The sequence below is a fragment of the Bombina bombina genome, chromosome 5 (genome assembly GCF_027579735.1).
Source record: "Bombina bombina isolate aBomBom1 chromosome 5, aBomBom1.pri, whole genome shotgun sequence".
NCBI classification, from domain to species: Eukaryota; Metazoa; Chordata; class Amphibia; order Anura; family Bombinatoridae; genus Bombina; species Bombina bombina.
Window position 1 is genome coordinate 542331842 of NC_069503.1, and position 13225 is coordinate 542345066.

Consider the following 13225-nt stretch of genomic DNA (forward strand, 5'->3'; position numbering starts at 1 on the left):
TTGAAAATAAGAGTATTTTGGAATAACAACAGAGGGGAAAAAAAATTTATTTAAAAAAAAACAAAAAACAAACATATCAGCCATCCTTTCTTCGTGGTACTAGATGACAGCAATGAAATTATAAGTATTTTACTGTCCTGTAATTAAATCCATCTGGAATCCAATAATACGAGAAAAAAGAAAGATATAAGTACATATACATACAATAACAGTTATTGATCCAAGAATAGACTCTAATAATGCAACAATAGAAAAGCATTTTTAATAATATAATTGTACTAATATATAAACAAGAAGAATATACAATCTTAAATGATACGTCACTCTGAGTGACAACTATGATTCCAATGAAATTCAAGAAGAGGCGGAACTTCCTGTACACTGAGCCGTAAATAGAATGAATTCCGGCAGCCCGCTGCCTTTGAAAAAAGCCCTTACAGGCGAAACGCGGTCAGCAGCATGGACGCTGTTTTAGCATAAACTCTGTGGTTAAAATTAGCTTAAGAGTATTCACATGAATAAATCAAAGTACTAATTAAATGATATTTACGTAAATAACAGTGGAGAAACTATAAGGAGCTAAAGGTCAGAAGCTATCACCAACTTACGGTGAATATATTTAGTGTGACAGGACAGCTATGCACTAAAAAGAGCTATAACAATAGTAATTGTGATATTAATTCAGCGTGACAAGATGGCTTAATATAGATTACGTTAACGATATTCCTGTTACAACCTTGCTTATCAAACCGACCATATTATGCTAAGATGAGCGGGGGAAGAATAAGATGATATTTTAATCGCATTAACAGACTGTATATACCCAGTGTAACAGGATACCTATATACTGACAAGAACCACAAAACTACTAATTAAGGAATAATTTAGCGTGACAAGAGAAGGTCTAGTAGCGATGACATGAACGCTATGCCTGTTAACATCTTTACCAATCAAACTTAGCAGAGTATGTTAAGGTGAACGGGGAATCATAGACGTGAATCTAACCGCAATTGACAGATTTTACATTAGAAACACTAGGGGGCCTCTTGCACCAAGTAATTCTAAGTCACTATTACAGACTCCGGCGTGATCGTTACAGTGTATCCATATTAATTGACCCGATAGTTAACAACCAATATATTAGGAGGGATACAATTATAACAATACTTAACCGGTTAATATACAATACTAAGTATCTATATATACTTATATTGGCTGTAATCAAGGGTTAGCTAGTCATTTGACACTTTGGATATTACGATGTATTATACAAATTCATTTTTAGTAAATGTTGAATTAGACAATCAGGAGACTGTTAAAGACACTTGATAATAACTGCAATCACCTATCCAATTGGCACCTTATTGTCACAATTGCCCCACATTAAGTTACACCTTTTGACTACCATACAAATACTTATAAGGCGTGAGACAAGTGTCTAACACAAGTAAATAGTTATCAGCCTTGGTAATTAAATTACAACTGTCCCACAATTACAAGGACACTTAATATCTAGTACCGGAGCAAGACAGTAATAACTGCTACATAAACAATTATTACAACTGAATTTCCAATAGATGGGTACATGAGAAAATACCTATTCCACGGTTTTTAGTGACATAGGGAAGGCTATCAAATTTATTTGTATCAAGTATACAATATAACTGACCCAACGTCAGACCTGATAACATTCAAATGTGCACAGACTAAGACCGTAAATTCCTACAGACTGCTATTCATTAGTGTCAAACTTCTAATTCAACCTACTTAGATCAAGTGTAACCAATATATTTAACATTCAAAAAATCAATATATACTACACTTGCCAAGTATAGTGCTTGGGCACAGAACTGTGGAATCAATCACGTGTTTAAACATAACATATTAGCCTAACTACTTACCCACTTATATATAGCTGCAAATAAAGCTATCAACCCCCCTTTTTCCCAATTTTCCACGACAGAGATATATCCTGACCGTTTATGATAATTGGTGATTTTTTAAGGTATTGCATCTGAATATTTGACAGTCAGAATTTTCTTACCTGAGATCACCATATTATACAATATATCTCACAAGGTACTCAGTGGTAACTGAAATTGACGTCTAAATATTAAGTAGTTAGTTTAACAACTATACTCTCTATAGCGCTTTATAATAGTGTATTATCACACATTTTAATATTAGAGGGTGTAAATAACGGTCGACAAGGCCGGATTTAACTAACCAATTTCACCCTCTCACAATTATTAACCTATGACCTCAGAGTTTAGATATTTTAAATGTATGTATGTTGTGTTAGAGGGTTCACAATTTTAAATTATTGAAATAAAAGTGTTTTAACTTAGGAATACCGCTAACGTCTGAGTCAGGGCATAAGAGTGCTATATGCATACTTTTTTTGTGGGTAATCTTATCCACTATTCCTAGTGTTCAATTAATTTATGCAGAGCACCAACCCACACAATAATTAACAGTGGATTACAGCACATTTGTATATTTTTAAATCAAGTGTGACACAATACTAAAATTAAGTGGGGATTGCCTATTTAAATAGTGTCATTGTCACTTCTCTTCTCTCTGTATTAAACTTGCTCTGGAAATCCAGAGTTTCCTGACAATAGAGCACACAGACTCAATAAACAAAATGGAATCAGTTTGGGATAGGGACAGGCAGGCCAGACATTTGAAAAGAACGGCTGATTTAAATGAAATATTTGAGGAAGGGGGTTCACAAGCAAGTAGTTCAACACCAACGACTTTAGAAGGACTGTTAAGAGATGCCCCATAAAGCTATGTTTAAGCAGGACAAAGCCTGGTGGAACCGCCATTTTTTTTGAAAAATATTTACAAAAGAAATTAATACCAGGGGATTGAGGATCCAATGTTCCCGGCCTTCGAATTCAGGGATCATACTTATACCATAGAGTGGAAAGAGGCTCTTTCGGAATGCTCACAGTGAAATTAATGAATATCTTGATGAAACATGATCAGTCTGAGTACGACATATTAGAATAAAAAATTAAAGAGTACAATGAAGCCCTTAAAAAGTTTAAAATGAATCCTGATTTTGATAAACTGTACAAAACATAACAAAAAGAACTTGATAAATATGAGGATGAACTGAAAACTACTAAACAAGGCAAACTTAACAGAGACATACAAGACTTTACAGACCAGAAAGTCTATAAAGGGAGAAATAGAGGATTCTTTAGAAACCCCAATAGACATCCTAAAGTCACAATAGTACAAAGTGATGTATCAGATACTGATGGGGAAGAAGGGAGCTCCACGGATGGCAATTAATCCATCACTACCCCCACTGCACTGATACCAAGATCATCAAGCCGAAACAAAACGAAAGGATTTTTAGAATCGGAAGAAAAGGAAGGGGAACACGCATGGGAAGGGGGAAAAAAACAAGAGACCCGCAAGAGGCCGGAGTCGATTACAGACGGAACGACAAGGCAATTGGAGACAATCCCCGGAGACCCCCGAGCCCATTTTCCCAGATCAGGCTGCATAACTAAATGTAATAAATATATATCACAAATACCCCTGACTAAAGAACACATTTCAATATTATCTAAAGGCCTGTCATTTTGCCCAACTACCAATATGGCTAAATTCGAAACTATAAAAGATGTACAATTATATATGAGTAAAGTAGCATTGAATAAATTATTTTCTCAAGCAGACAACAGTGAAACTGGAATGCCGCAGAACTAGAATCCATTCAAACTTTGGAGAATCTGTTAGAAGAATCAGAACCTCAGGGAATACCCTAATGGAGAGGAAGTATTAGGAACAAGTCAACATTTATACCAAGAATATTAATACACCACAACTTGATGTATTCAATGAAATGCTATGCAATGACATTACAGCATTACAAAATATCACCTAGATACCAAAACCTGTCATACAAAGAGCTTAAAGCCTTACAAGAACTTAAGCAAAATGATGAAATAATAATACGCAATGCAGACAAAGGCGGCAACATTGTGATCTGGCCCCCCTAGATATGTACCTCAAGGAGGTACACAAACAGCTAAGAGACCAAAGCTGCTACATGAAATTGTTTTATAATCCAATGATGGGATATTTGAAACATATGGACCATATTATCAATGGAGCCTTTTTAGAAGGAACGATCTCTGAGAAAGAAAAAAGTTCTTAACTGTACCCAATCCTAAGGTAGTCACTTTCTACATAATACCCAAAATTCATAAGGACCAACACAATCCTCCCGGAAGACCCATAGTGTTGGGAATTGGCTGCCTGACAGAAAAGGCAAGCCAATATGTTTGATTACAGACTAAGACAATATGTACAGGAGCTACCATCCTACATACGCGACACTATGCAATTACTTCACAGATTGGAGAATTTGAATTTAGGAGATGAGGTCTGGCTGGTCACGACAGATGTAGAATCTCTGTACACCTCAATTGAACACAAAATGGGACTAAGAGCAGTGAAATATTTCCTTGAATTACATTCGGAAGAAGATAAAGAACATGACGAATTTATACTCAGACTATTAAAATTTGTGTTGAATTACAACTTCTTTATATTTGACAACAGATATTATCTCAAACACGCGGAACGGCCATAGGGACTGCATGCGCCCCCCACCTACGCGAACTTGTTTCTCGGTTGGTGGGAGGCAGAACATGGTATTTACAGACAATAATACCAGTTATACCAACTTGATCCCCATGTGGCTAAGATATATCAATGATATCTTTTTTATTTGGGAAGTGACCCATGAAAAACTTACAGAATTCCTCGATATATTAAACAGCAATGAATTAAAATATAAAGTTGACACATGAAGCAAATCAGAAAGCAATACATTTTCTTGACATTACTGTACACAAGGACCATATAGGTAATATAAAAACAGACCTATATAGAAAGAAAATGGCAACGAATAGCCTTCTGTACAGTAACAAAGTGCTCATGCCCCTGGCACAATCAGAGGCTTACCTACGGGCGAATTTCTGAGAATAAGGAGGAACTGCTCTGATATAGTAACATTTGAACAAAGAGCCACTGAACTTGAACAGAGATTTATCAATCGAGGTTATAGCAAACGTAGCATTAAGAAAGCTAAATTCAAAGCAAGACATACAGAGAGTAAAGATCTGTTCAAAACCAAATCCAAAAAAAGAATCTCAAATCTCCAGACTGATCCTGACATATAACAGTCAAACACCTCAAATAGTGGAGATCATAAATAATCATTGGAAGATACTTATGACAGATCCAATTCTAAAAAGTAAATTGGGGAGAAAAAAACATCAATTGGCTACAGACGTACAAAGAACCTAAAAGATATGGTCAGTAGCAGCCATCTAAATGTAACAAGAACAAAATCTGGATTTAATCCAGGCTGCTTTCGCTGCAGGAATTGCAGTAGTACATGCCATCATATTAGAAAAATTACAGAATTTGAAGATAGATTTGGTACTAAGCACCGTATCAACAAATACAAAAGTTGTAATTAGTGATACCGGAGAACAGTTCCCGGCAAACATAGCTTGTTCGCGTTCGCAGCGGCGGTGCGAACATATCCGATGTTCGATCCACCCCCTATTCTTCATCATTGCCTAAACTTTGATCCTGTATCTCACAGTCAGCAGGCACATTCCAGCCAATCAGCAGCAGACCCTCCCTCCCAGACCCTTACACCCTCATGGACAGCAGCCATTTTAGATTCATTCGGAAGCTGCATTGATAGTGAGAGGCAGGGACAGTGTAGCTGCTGCTAATTTAATAGGGAAATCGATAGCTAGGCTAGTGTATTCAGTGTCCACTACAGGTCCTGAAGGAATCATCTGATCTCTGCTGTAAGGACAGCACCCCAAAAAGCCTTTTTAGGGCTAGAACATTTTTTTTTTCTTTGTAATCTAATTGCATTTGCCTGCCTGTCAGCGTTGTGTCAGACTTACAGCATATACTGTGCCTACTTTCTCACTTCCACCACTCATTATCTGGTGTAACATTAGTGTAAATTTAAAAAAAAAAAAAACTTTTACATCAGTCTGCTAGTATAATCTAATTTCAGTTGCCAGCCAGCCTGCCACTGCCCAGCCTGTGTGTCAGACTCACAGCATATACTGTGCCTACTTGCTCAGTGCCACCACTCATATCTGGTGTAACAGTGTAAATTTAAAAAAATTTTTTTTACATCAGTCTGCTAGTGTAATCTAATTTCAGTTGCCAGGCCAGCCTGCCACTGCCAGCCTGTGTGTCAGGCATATACTGTGCCTACTTGCTCAGTGCACCACTCATATCTGGTGTAACATTAGTGTAAATTTAAAAAAAAAAACTTTACATCAGTCTGCTAGTGTAATCTAATTTCAGTTGCCAGGCTAGTCTTCCACTGCCAGCCTGTGTGTCAGGCTAACAGCATGTGCCTGTGCCTACTTGCTCAGTGCCACAACCAGTCATATCTGGTGTAACAGTAGTGTAAATTTTAAAAAAACTTTTTACATCAGTCTGCTAGTGTAATCTAATAGCAGTTGCCTGCCTGCCACTGCCAGCCTGTGTGTCAGGCTCACAGCATATACTGTGCCAACTTGCTCAGTGCACCACTCATATCTGGTGTAACATTAGTGTAAATTTAAAAAAAAAAAACTTTTACATCAATCTGCTAGTGTAATCTAATTTAAGTTGCCAGGCAGCGCCAGCCTGCCACCGGTCAGCTGTGTGTCAGGCTCACAGCCTATACTGTGCCTCTTGCTCAGTGCCACCAGCAGTCATATCTGGTGTAACAGTAGTGTAAAAAATTTTTAAAAAAACTTTTACATCAGTCTGCTAGTGTAATATAATAGCAGTTGCCTGCCTGCCACTGCCAGCCTGTGTGTCAGGCTCACAGCATATACTGTGCCTACTTGCTCAGTGCCACCACCAGTCATATCTGGTGTAACAGTAGTGTAAATTTAAAAAAACAAAACTTTTACATCAGTCTGCTAGTATAATCTAAATTCAGTAACCAGGCCAGCCTGCCACTGCCAGCCTGTGTGTCAGACTCACAGCATATACTGTGCCTACTTGCTCAGTGCCACCACTCATATCTGGTGTAACAGTGTAAATTAAAAAAAAAATTTTACATCAGTCTGCTAGTGTAATCTAATTTCAGTTGCCAGGCCAGCCTGCCACTGCCAGCCTGTGTGTCAGGCATATACTGTGCCTACTTGCTCAGTGCACCACTCATATCTGGTGTAACATTAGTGTAAATTTAAAAAAAAAACTTTTACATCAGTCTGCTAGTGTAATCTAATTTCAGTTGCCAGGCTAGTCTTCCACTGCCAGCCTGTGTGTCAGGCTAACAGCATATACTGTGCCTACTTGCTCAGTGCCACAACCAGTCATATCTGGTGTAAACAGTAGTGTAAATTTAAAAAAAACTTTTACATCAGTCTGCTAGTGTAATCTAATAGTAGTTGCCTGCCTGCCACTGCCCAGCCTGTGTGTCAGGCTCACAGGCATATACTGTGCCAACTTGCTCAGTGCACCACTCATATTGGTGTAACATTAGTGTAAATTTAAAAAAAAAAAAACTTTTACATCAATCTGCTAGTGTAATCTAATTTAAGTTGCCAGGCAGGCCAGCCTGCCCACCGTCAGCCTGTGTGTCAGGCTCACAGCATATACTGTGCCTACTTGCTCAGTGCCACCAGCAGTCATATCTGGTGTAACAGTAGTGTAAATTTTTAAAAAAAAAACTTTTACATCAGTCTGCTAGTGTAATATAATAGCAGTTGCCTGCCTGCCACTGCCAGCCTGTGTGTCAGGCTCACAGCATATACTGTGCCTACTTGCTCAGTGCCACCACCAGTCATATCTGGTGTAACAGTAGTGTAATTTAAAAAAACAAAACTTTTACATCAGTCTGCTAGTGTAATCTAATAGCAGTTGCCTGCCTGCCTGCCACTGCCAGCCTGTGTGTCAGGCTCACAGCATATACTGTGCCTACTCGCCTCGTGCCACCACTCTATCTCGTGGCCGGACTGACCAAGCATCTTTTTCCATCTCCCGGTTCCTAAAATCAATGCCATACCTGTACACGATTCTGAAAAAGGAAGTCATGGCATATGGGGTCTTTCAAACTGTCTGGCCTGTTGAGAGAAGGGGACCCTCGTATAAAAAGGCTGAAGGAGAACAACCTGTACTGGGTGTCCAAGCATCTTTTTTCCATGTCCCAGTTCCTAAAAATTATCTCCGGTTTCCTAAAATCGATGCCATACCTGTACTCGATTGTGCAAAAGGAAGTCATGGCATATGTGGTCTTTCATGCTGTCGTGGCCTGTTTGAGGGTCAGGGGACCCTCGTATAAAAAGGCTGAAGGAGAACGACCTGTACTGGGTGTCCAAGCATCTTTTTCCATGTCCCAGTTCCTAAAAATTATCTCAGGTTTCCTAAAATCGATGCCATACCTGTACTCGATTGTGCAAAAGGAAGTCATGCATTTGGGGTCTTTCAAACTGTCTAGCCTGCTAAGGGAAGGGGACCCTCGTATAAAAAGGCTGAAGGAGAACGACCTGTACTGGGTGTCCAAGCATCTTTTTCCATCTCCCGGTTCCTAAAAATTATCTCCGGGTTCCTAAAATCGATGCCATACCTGTACTCTATTGTGCAAAAGGAAGTCATGGCATATGGGGTCTTTCAAACTGTCTGGCCTGTTGAGGGAAGGGGGACCCTCGTATAAAAAGGCTGAAGGAGAGAACGACCTGTACTGGGTGTCCAAGCATCTTTTTCTATCTCCCGGTTCCTAAAAATTATCTCCGGGTTCCTAAAATCGATGCCATACCTGTACTCGATTGTGCAAAAGGACATAATGGCATATGGGGTCTTCATGCTGTCGTGCCTGTTGAGGGTCGGGGGACCCTCGTATAAAAAGGCTGAAGGAGAACGACCTGTGCTGGGTGTCCAAGCATCTTTTTCCATCTCCCGGTTCCTAAAATTATCCTCCGGGTTCCTAAAATCGATGCCATACCTGTACTCGATTGTGCAAAAGGAAGTCATGGCATATGAGGTCTTTCAAACTGTCTGGCCTGTTGAGGGTCGGGGACCCTTGTATAAAAAGGCTGAAGGAAAAACAACCTGTACTGGGTGTCCAAGCATCTTTTTCCATCTCCCAATTCCTAAAAATTATTTCCGGGTTCCTAAAATCGATGCCATTCCTATACTCGATTGTGCAAAAGGAAGTCATGGCATATGGGGTCTTTCAAACTGTCTGGCCTGTGAGGGTCGGGGACCCCTCGTATAAAAAGGCTGAAGGAGAACGACCTGTACTGGGTGTCCAAGCATCTTTTTCCATCTCCTCCGGTTTCCTAAATCCATGCCATATACACGTCCCCTGATAGGGGACATAACAGGGATTAAACTGATAAGAATAGTACTAGTTAACACACCACTCCTATCTGGTGACACAGTAGATTGCACGCGGTGCACGCTGGTGGACAAAATGCAGAAGGACATTTGGCAGACGGACATTTGGCCGACAGGCAGAAAGCTAAAGAATGTTCCGATTTCGGCCGAGGGCAGATACACAGAGTGCTCTGTTCTAATCAGAGCCTCGGGCGCGGCAACTGCCTCTGGGAACCTTACCATGGGTCCCAAGACCACCCCGTCTTGTAATTTTCTGTCTGGGAAATTATCTAATCTATCAAATCTATCTATTTATCTATCAAATCTATCTATCGTATCTATTAAATGTATCTATTGCTTATATTGATCTATTTATCTATTCTATGTATCTATCTATCTCGTGGCCGGAAAACGACCAAGCATCTTTTTCCATCTCCCGGTTCCTAAAATCATCTCCGGGTTCCTAAAATCGATGCCATATACACCGTCCCCTGATAGGGCACGTAACAGGGATTAAACTGATAAGAATAGTACTAGTTAACACACCACTCCTATCTGGTGGCACATTAGATTGCACGTGCAGTGCCCCAAATTGGAACTTGGAAGTAGGAGGACCGACCAAGCATCTCATCTCTGTGTGATTCCTGTTCTTGTAGGACAGTTAATGGGTCAGTCATGTTGCACAGCTCCTCAATGTGACAAATCTTCCTGGTTAGCTAGTCGTTCTCTTTTTCCCAGCTGCTGGATCAGATCAGAGTTTGTGAAGTAAAACCTACTCCTGCTGCCGGTGGTGATCTCACTCAGGACTCGCTTCTCTAGGTCTTCCAGCTATTTCCTGATGTCCCTCTCCTGTGCTTCTGCAGACTCTGGACTCTTTTCTCAGTCTCCTCTCTCTTTGTGGTCAGTTTCTGCAGAACATTTCTCAGTTTCTTTTTCTTCTTCTCAGAAGCCTCATTCAGCAGCTCGACCTGGTGTCCCCCTATGCTCTCCGGCCAGGGAGCAGGACACACAGATACAGGCAGCATCCTCAGTGCAGTAATATAATAGGAGCATCTTGTGGGTGGAGCATTTTCTGTTACCCCCAGGAAGTGATTGCACGCGCAGTGACATCAGTGAGGACAAGGAACAGGACATGGCTAGCTTGGTATCCAACCTTGTGCAAATGGGGAGTTTGCGGTTGTTTGCAGTGCGTTTAAACGGGGAGTTTGGTCTGTCACTGTGAAGCGGGCGTAACCCTTACACTACCTGAACGATACAACATCATACCCTGATGGTTTAAAGCACGTTATTCCAAACAATTTAGGAATTTTAGGTGATTTATGTCCTTTATGGATTAAAAAAAGACTCTGCATCAACTATGTAATTTTCCATGGGAGTTTTGCCATGGATCCCCCTCCGGCATGCCACAGTCCAGGTGTTAGTCCCCTTGAAACAACTTTTCCATCACTTTTGTGGCCAGAAAGAGTCCCTGTGGGTTTTAAAATTTGCCTGCCTAATTGAAGTCAAATGGCGGTTCGCCCGGTTCACCCATTCACAAAACTTTTGCGGAAGTTCGCTTTCGCTGTTCGCGAACGCAAAATTTTAGGTTCGCGGCATCACTAGTTGTAATACAGAGGGAGTAATATATGTGTTACACTGTAGATGTAATCTCCTTTATGTAGGAATGACGACCTGCAAACTAAGAACTAGACTAATGGAGCATCGGAGAAGAAATATCACCAATGCAATTAAAGATCAAGAAAGAGGCAAAACAATTACCAGCGTAGCGTCACACTTCCTTAAATATCATAACTCCAACAAAGACGAACTAGAATGTTGGGGAATTGGTAAAGTATCTCTTGGTATTAGAGGAGGAGATTTGGAAACTGCTCTGGTTAAAGGCAGAAAGCAAATGGATCTACCTACTAAATACAGTTCAGCCGAAAGGAATATGAACGAACAGAATAATTATGTTTTTTGTATACTGATTTGTTTATTAAAAAACGGTCAGAACAAGTTCCATAGATTAACTAAATTATTGAGAAATATATATCCATCTCTCAAACAGTAGAATCATGGTATCTAAGGGGATTCACAATACATAGGCCTCTAGAAAGTAGAGGAATATTGGAGGAATAGCGAATTGTATATACTAAATATAATGAACATAGAACAAAAGATGATCAGGATCACTACCTACCCTATTCTATTCTAGAAAATACATATCTCTATGGTCAAATTAACAAAAATACACAAGTTAAGTATGTACATTAGATGACTTAATATTTAACAGATAAAAAACAGAAAAAATAATAAATATTAGGAACTTTGATACAAAGTCATAATTCACGCACAATACACCACCTATGGAATAACACTTATAAATTATCTTTTTATTTTATCACGTTAGACATCACAGTTAATAATTTTCACAGGACACTTCAATTTATGAAATAGTTATTATATTTGCCCAAAAAGAAGAACACTTTGAACATTTAAACATATAGTAAGGTAAACACGTTCAATAAGAGACATAACTAGAATAACATTCAAACCACCAGGGGAAAGGAACTGGCACTGGATATTAATTCTTATTTTAAGAATTATTGTAGATTTAACAAATAAACAATCTTAACATTTATAATAGACTCTAAAGGACCCAGCTCCAGACAAATTTTGCTACATACACACAAGAACTTCAATATTATATTAAAAATATAATAATAAAACCCTTATTGTTACATGAATATAGCATATACAAAAAAGACAATCACAATATAAATTCATTTTAGAAATAATTAAAGTTCATTATATTAAAATATGTTCTTTTTCTTATGAACTTTAGCATTTAAGAACTAGACTATCTTATTACAAAACCAGTATCTGATCTCCTAATGAAACCTCTTTTTGAATAGATCATCCCTAACAGGATATCAATGCAAAGTCACCATTCACACATTCACTTCACTGGACCATTATGTTCTTTAAAAAATGTTATATACCCAGTTATGTTTGATCACCTTAAGAATTTTGCTAATCATGTGACCACTTAATTTTTTTAAAATATTATCACTGGTTTACTTAAGCACATCTAATCACAGAAACACTACAATAATTCAAGACAGGACACAAAACAGTCATTTAATTTACACCAAATGCAACACAACTAGTAAAATACACGGCAGTCACAATTAATAAAAAATATATATCAATGAGATAACAACTCACACAAGAAGTAACACAAATAATAAATATGTTAAATATTAGAGGATTTTTTATATGTTTATAATAAAGCATTTATCCAACCTATAATGTTAATGACACCCACCCTATACATGGCAGATTACCAGACATTGAGACAACCATCGGTACATACGAGTTACATATTGGATAACATACAATCGAATATAATCCATTTGTAATATTATATTTATATTACAAGAATATACTAACAAAGTGTAAAATTAAGAGATTAAAGGAGATTTTTAAAATAAAGTTAATAGGTGTTGATATGAAATTGTCGATAATAGAAGCATAAAACTGTAACTAATATTGTTATCAACAAAGGATGTATGAAGGAACTTGAAAATACAAGTATTTTGGAATAACAACAGAGGGGAAAAAAATTTTATTTAAAAAAAAAAAAAAAAAAAACAGATATCAGCCATCCTTTTTTCGTAGTACTAGATGACAGCAATGAAATTATAAGTATTTTACTGTCCTGTAATTAAATCCATATGGAATCCAATAATACAAGAAAGAGAAAGATATAAGTACATATACATACAATAACAACAGTTATTGATCCAGGAATAGACTCTAATAATGCAACAATAGAAAAGCATTTTAATAATCTAATTGTACT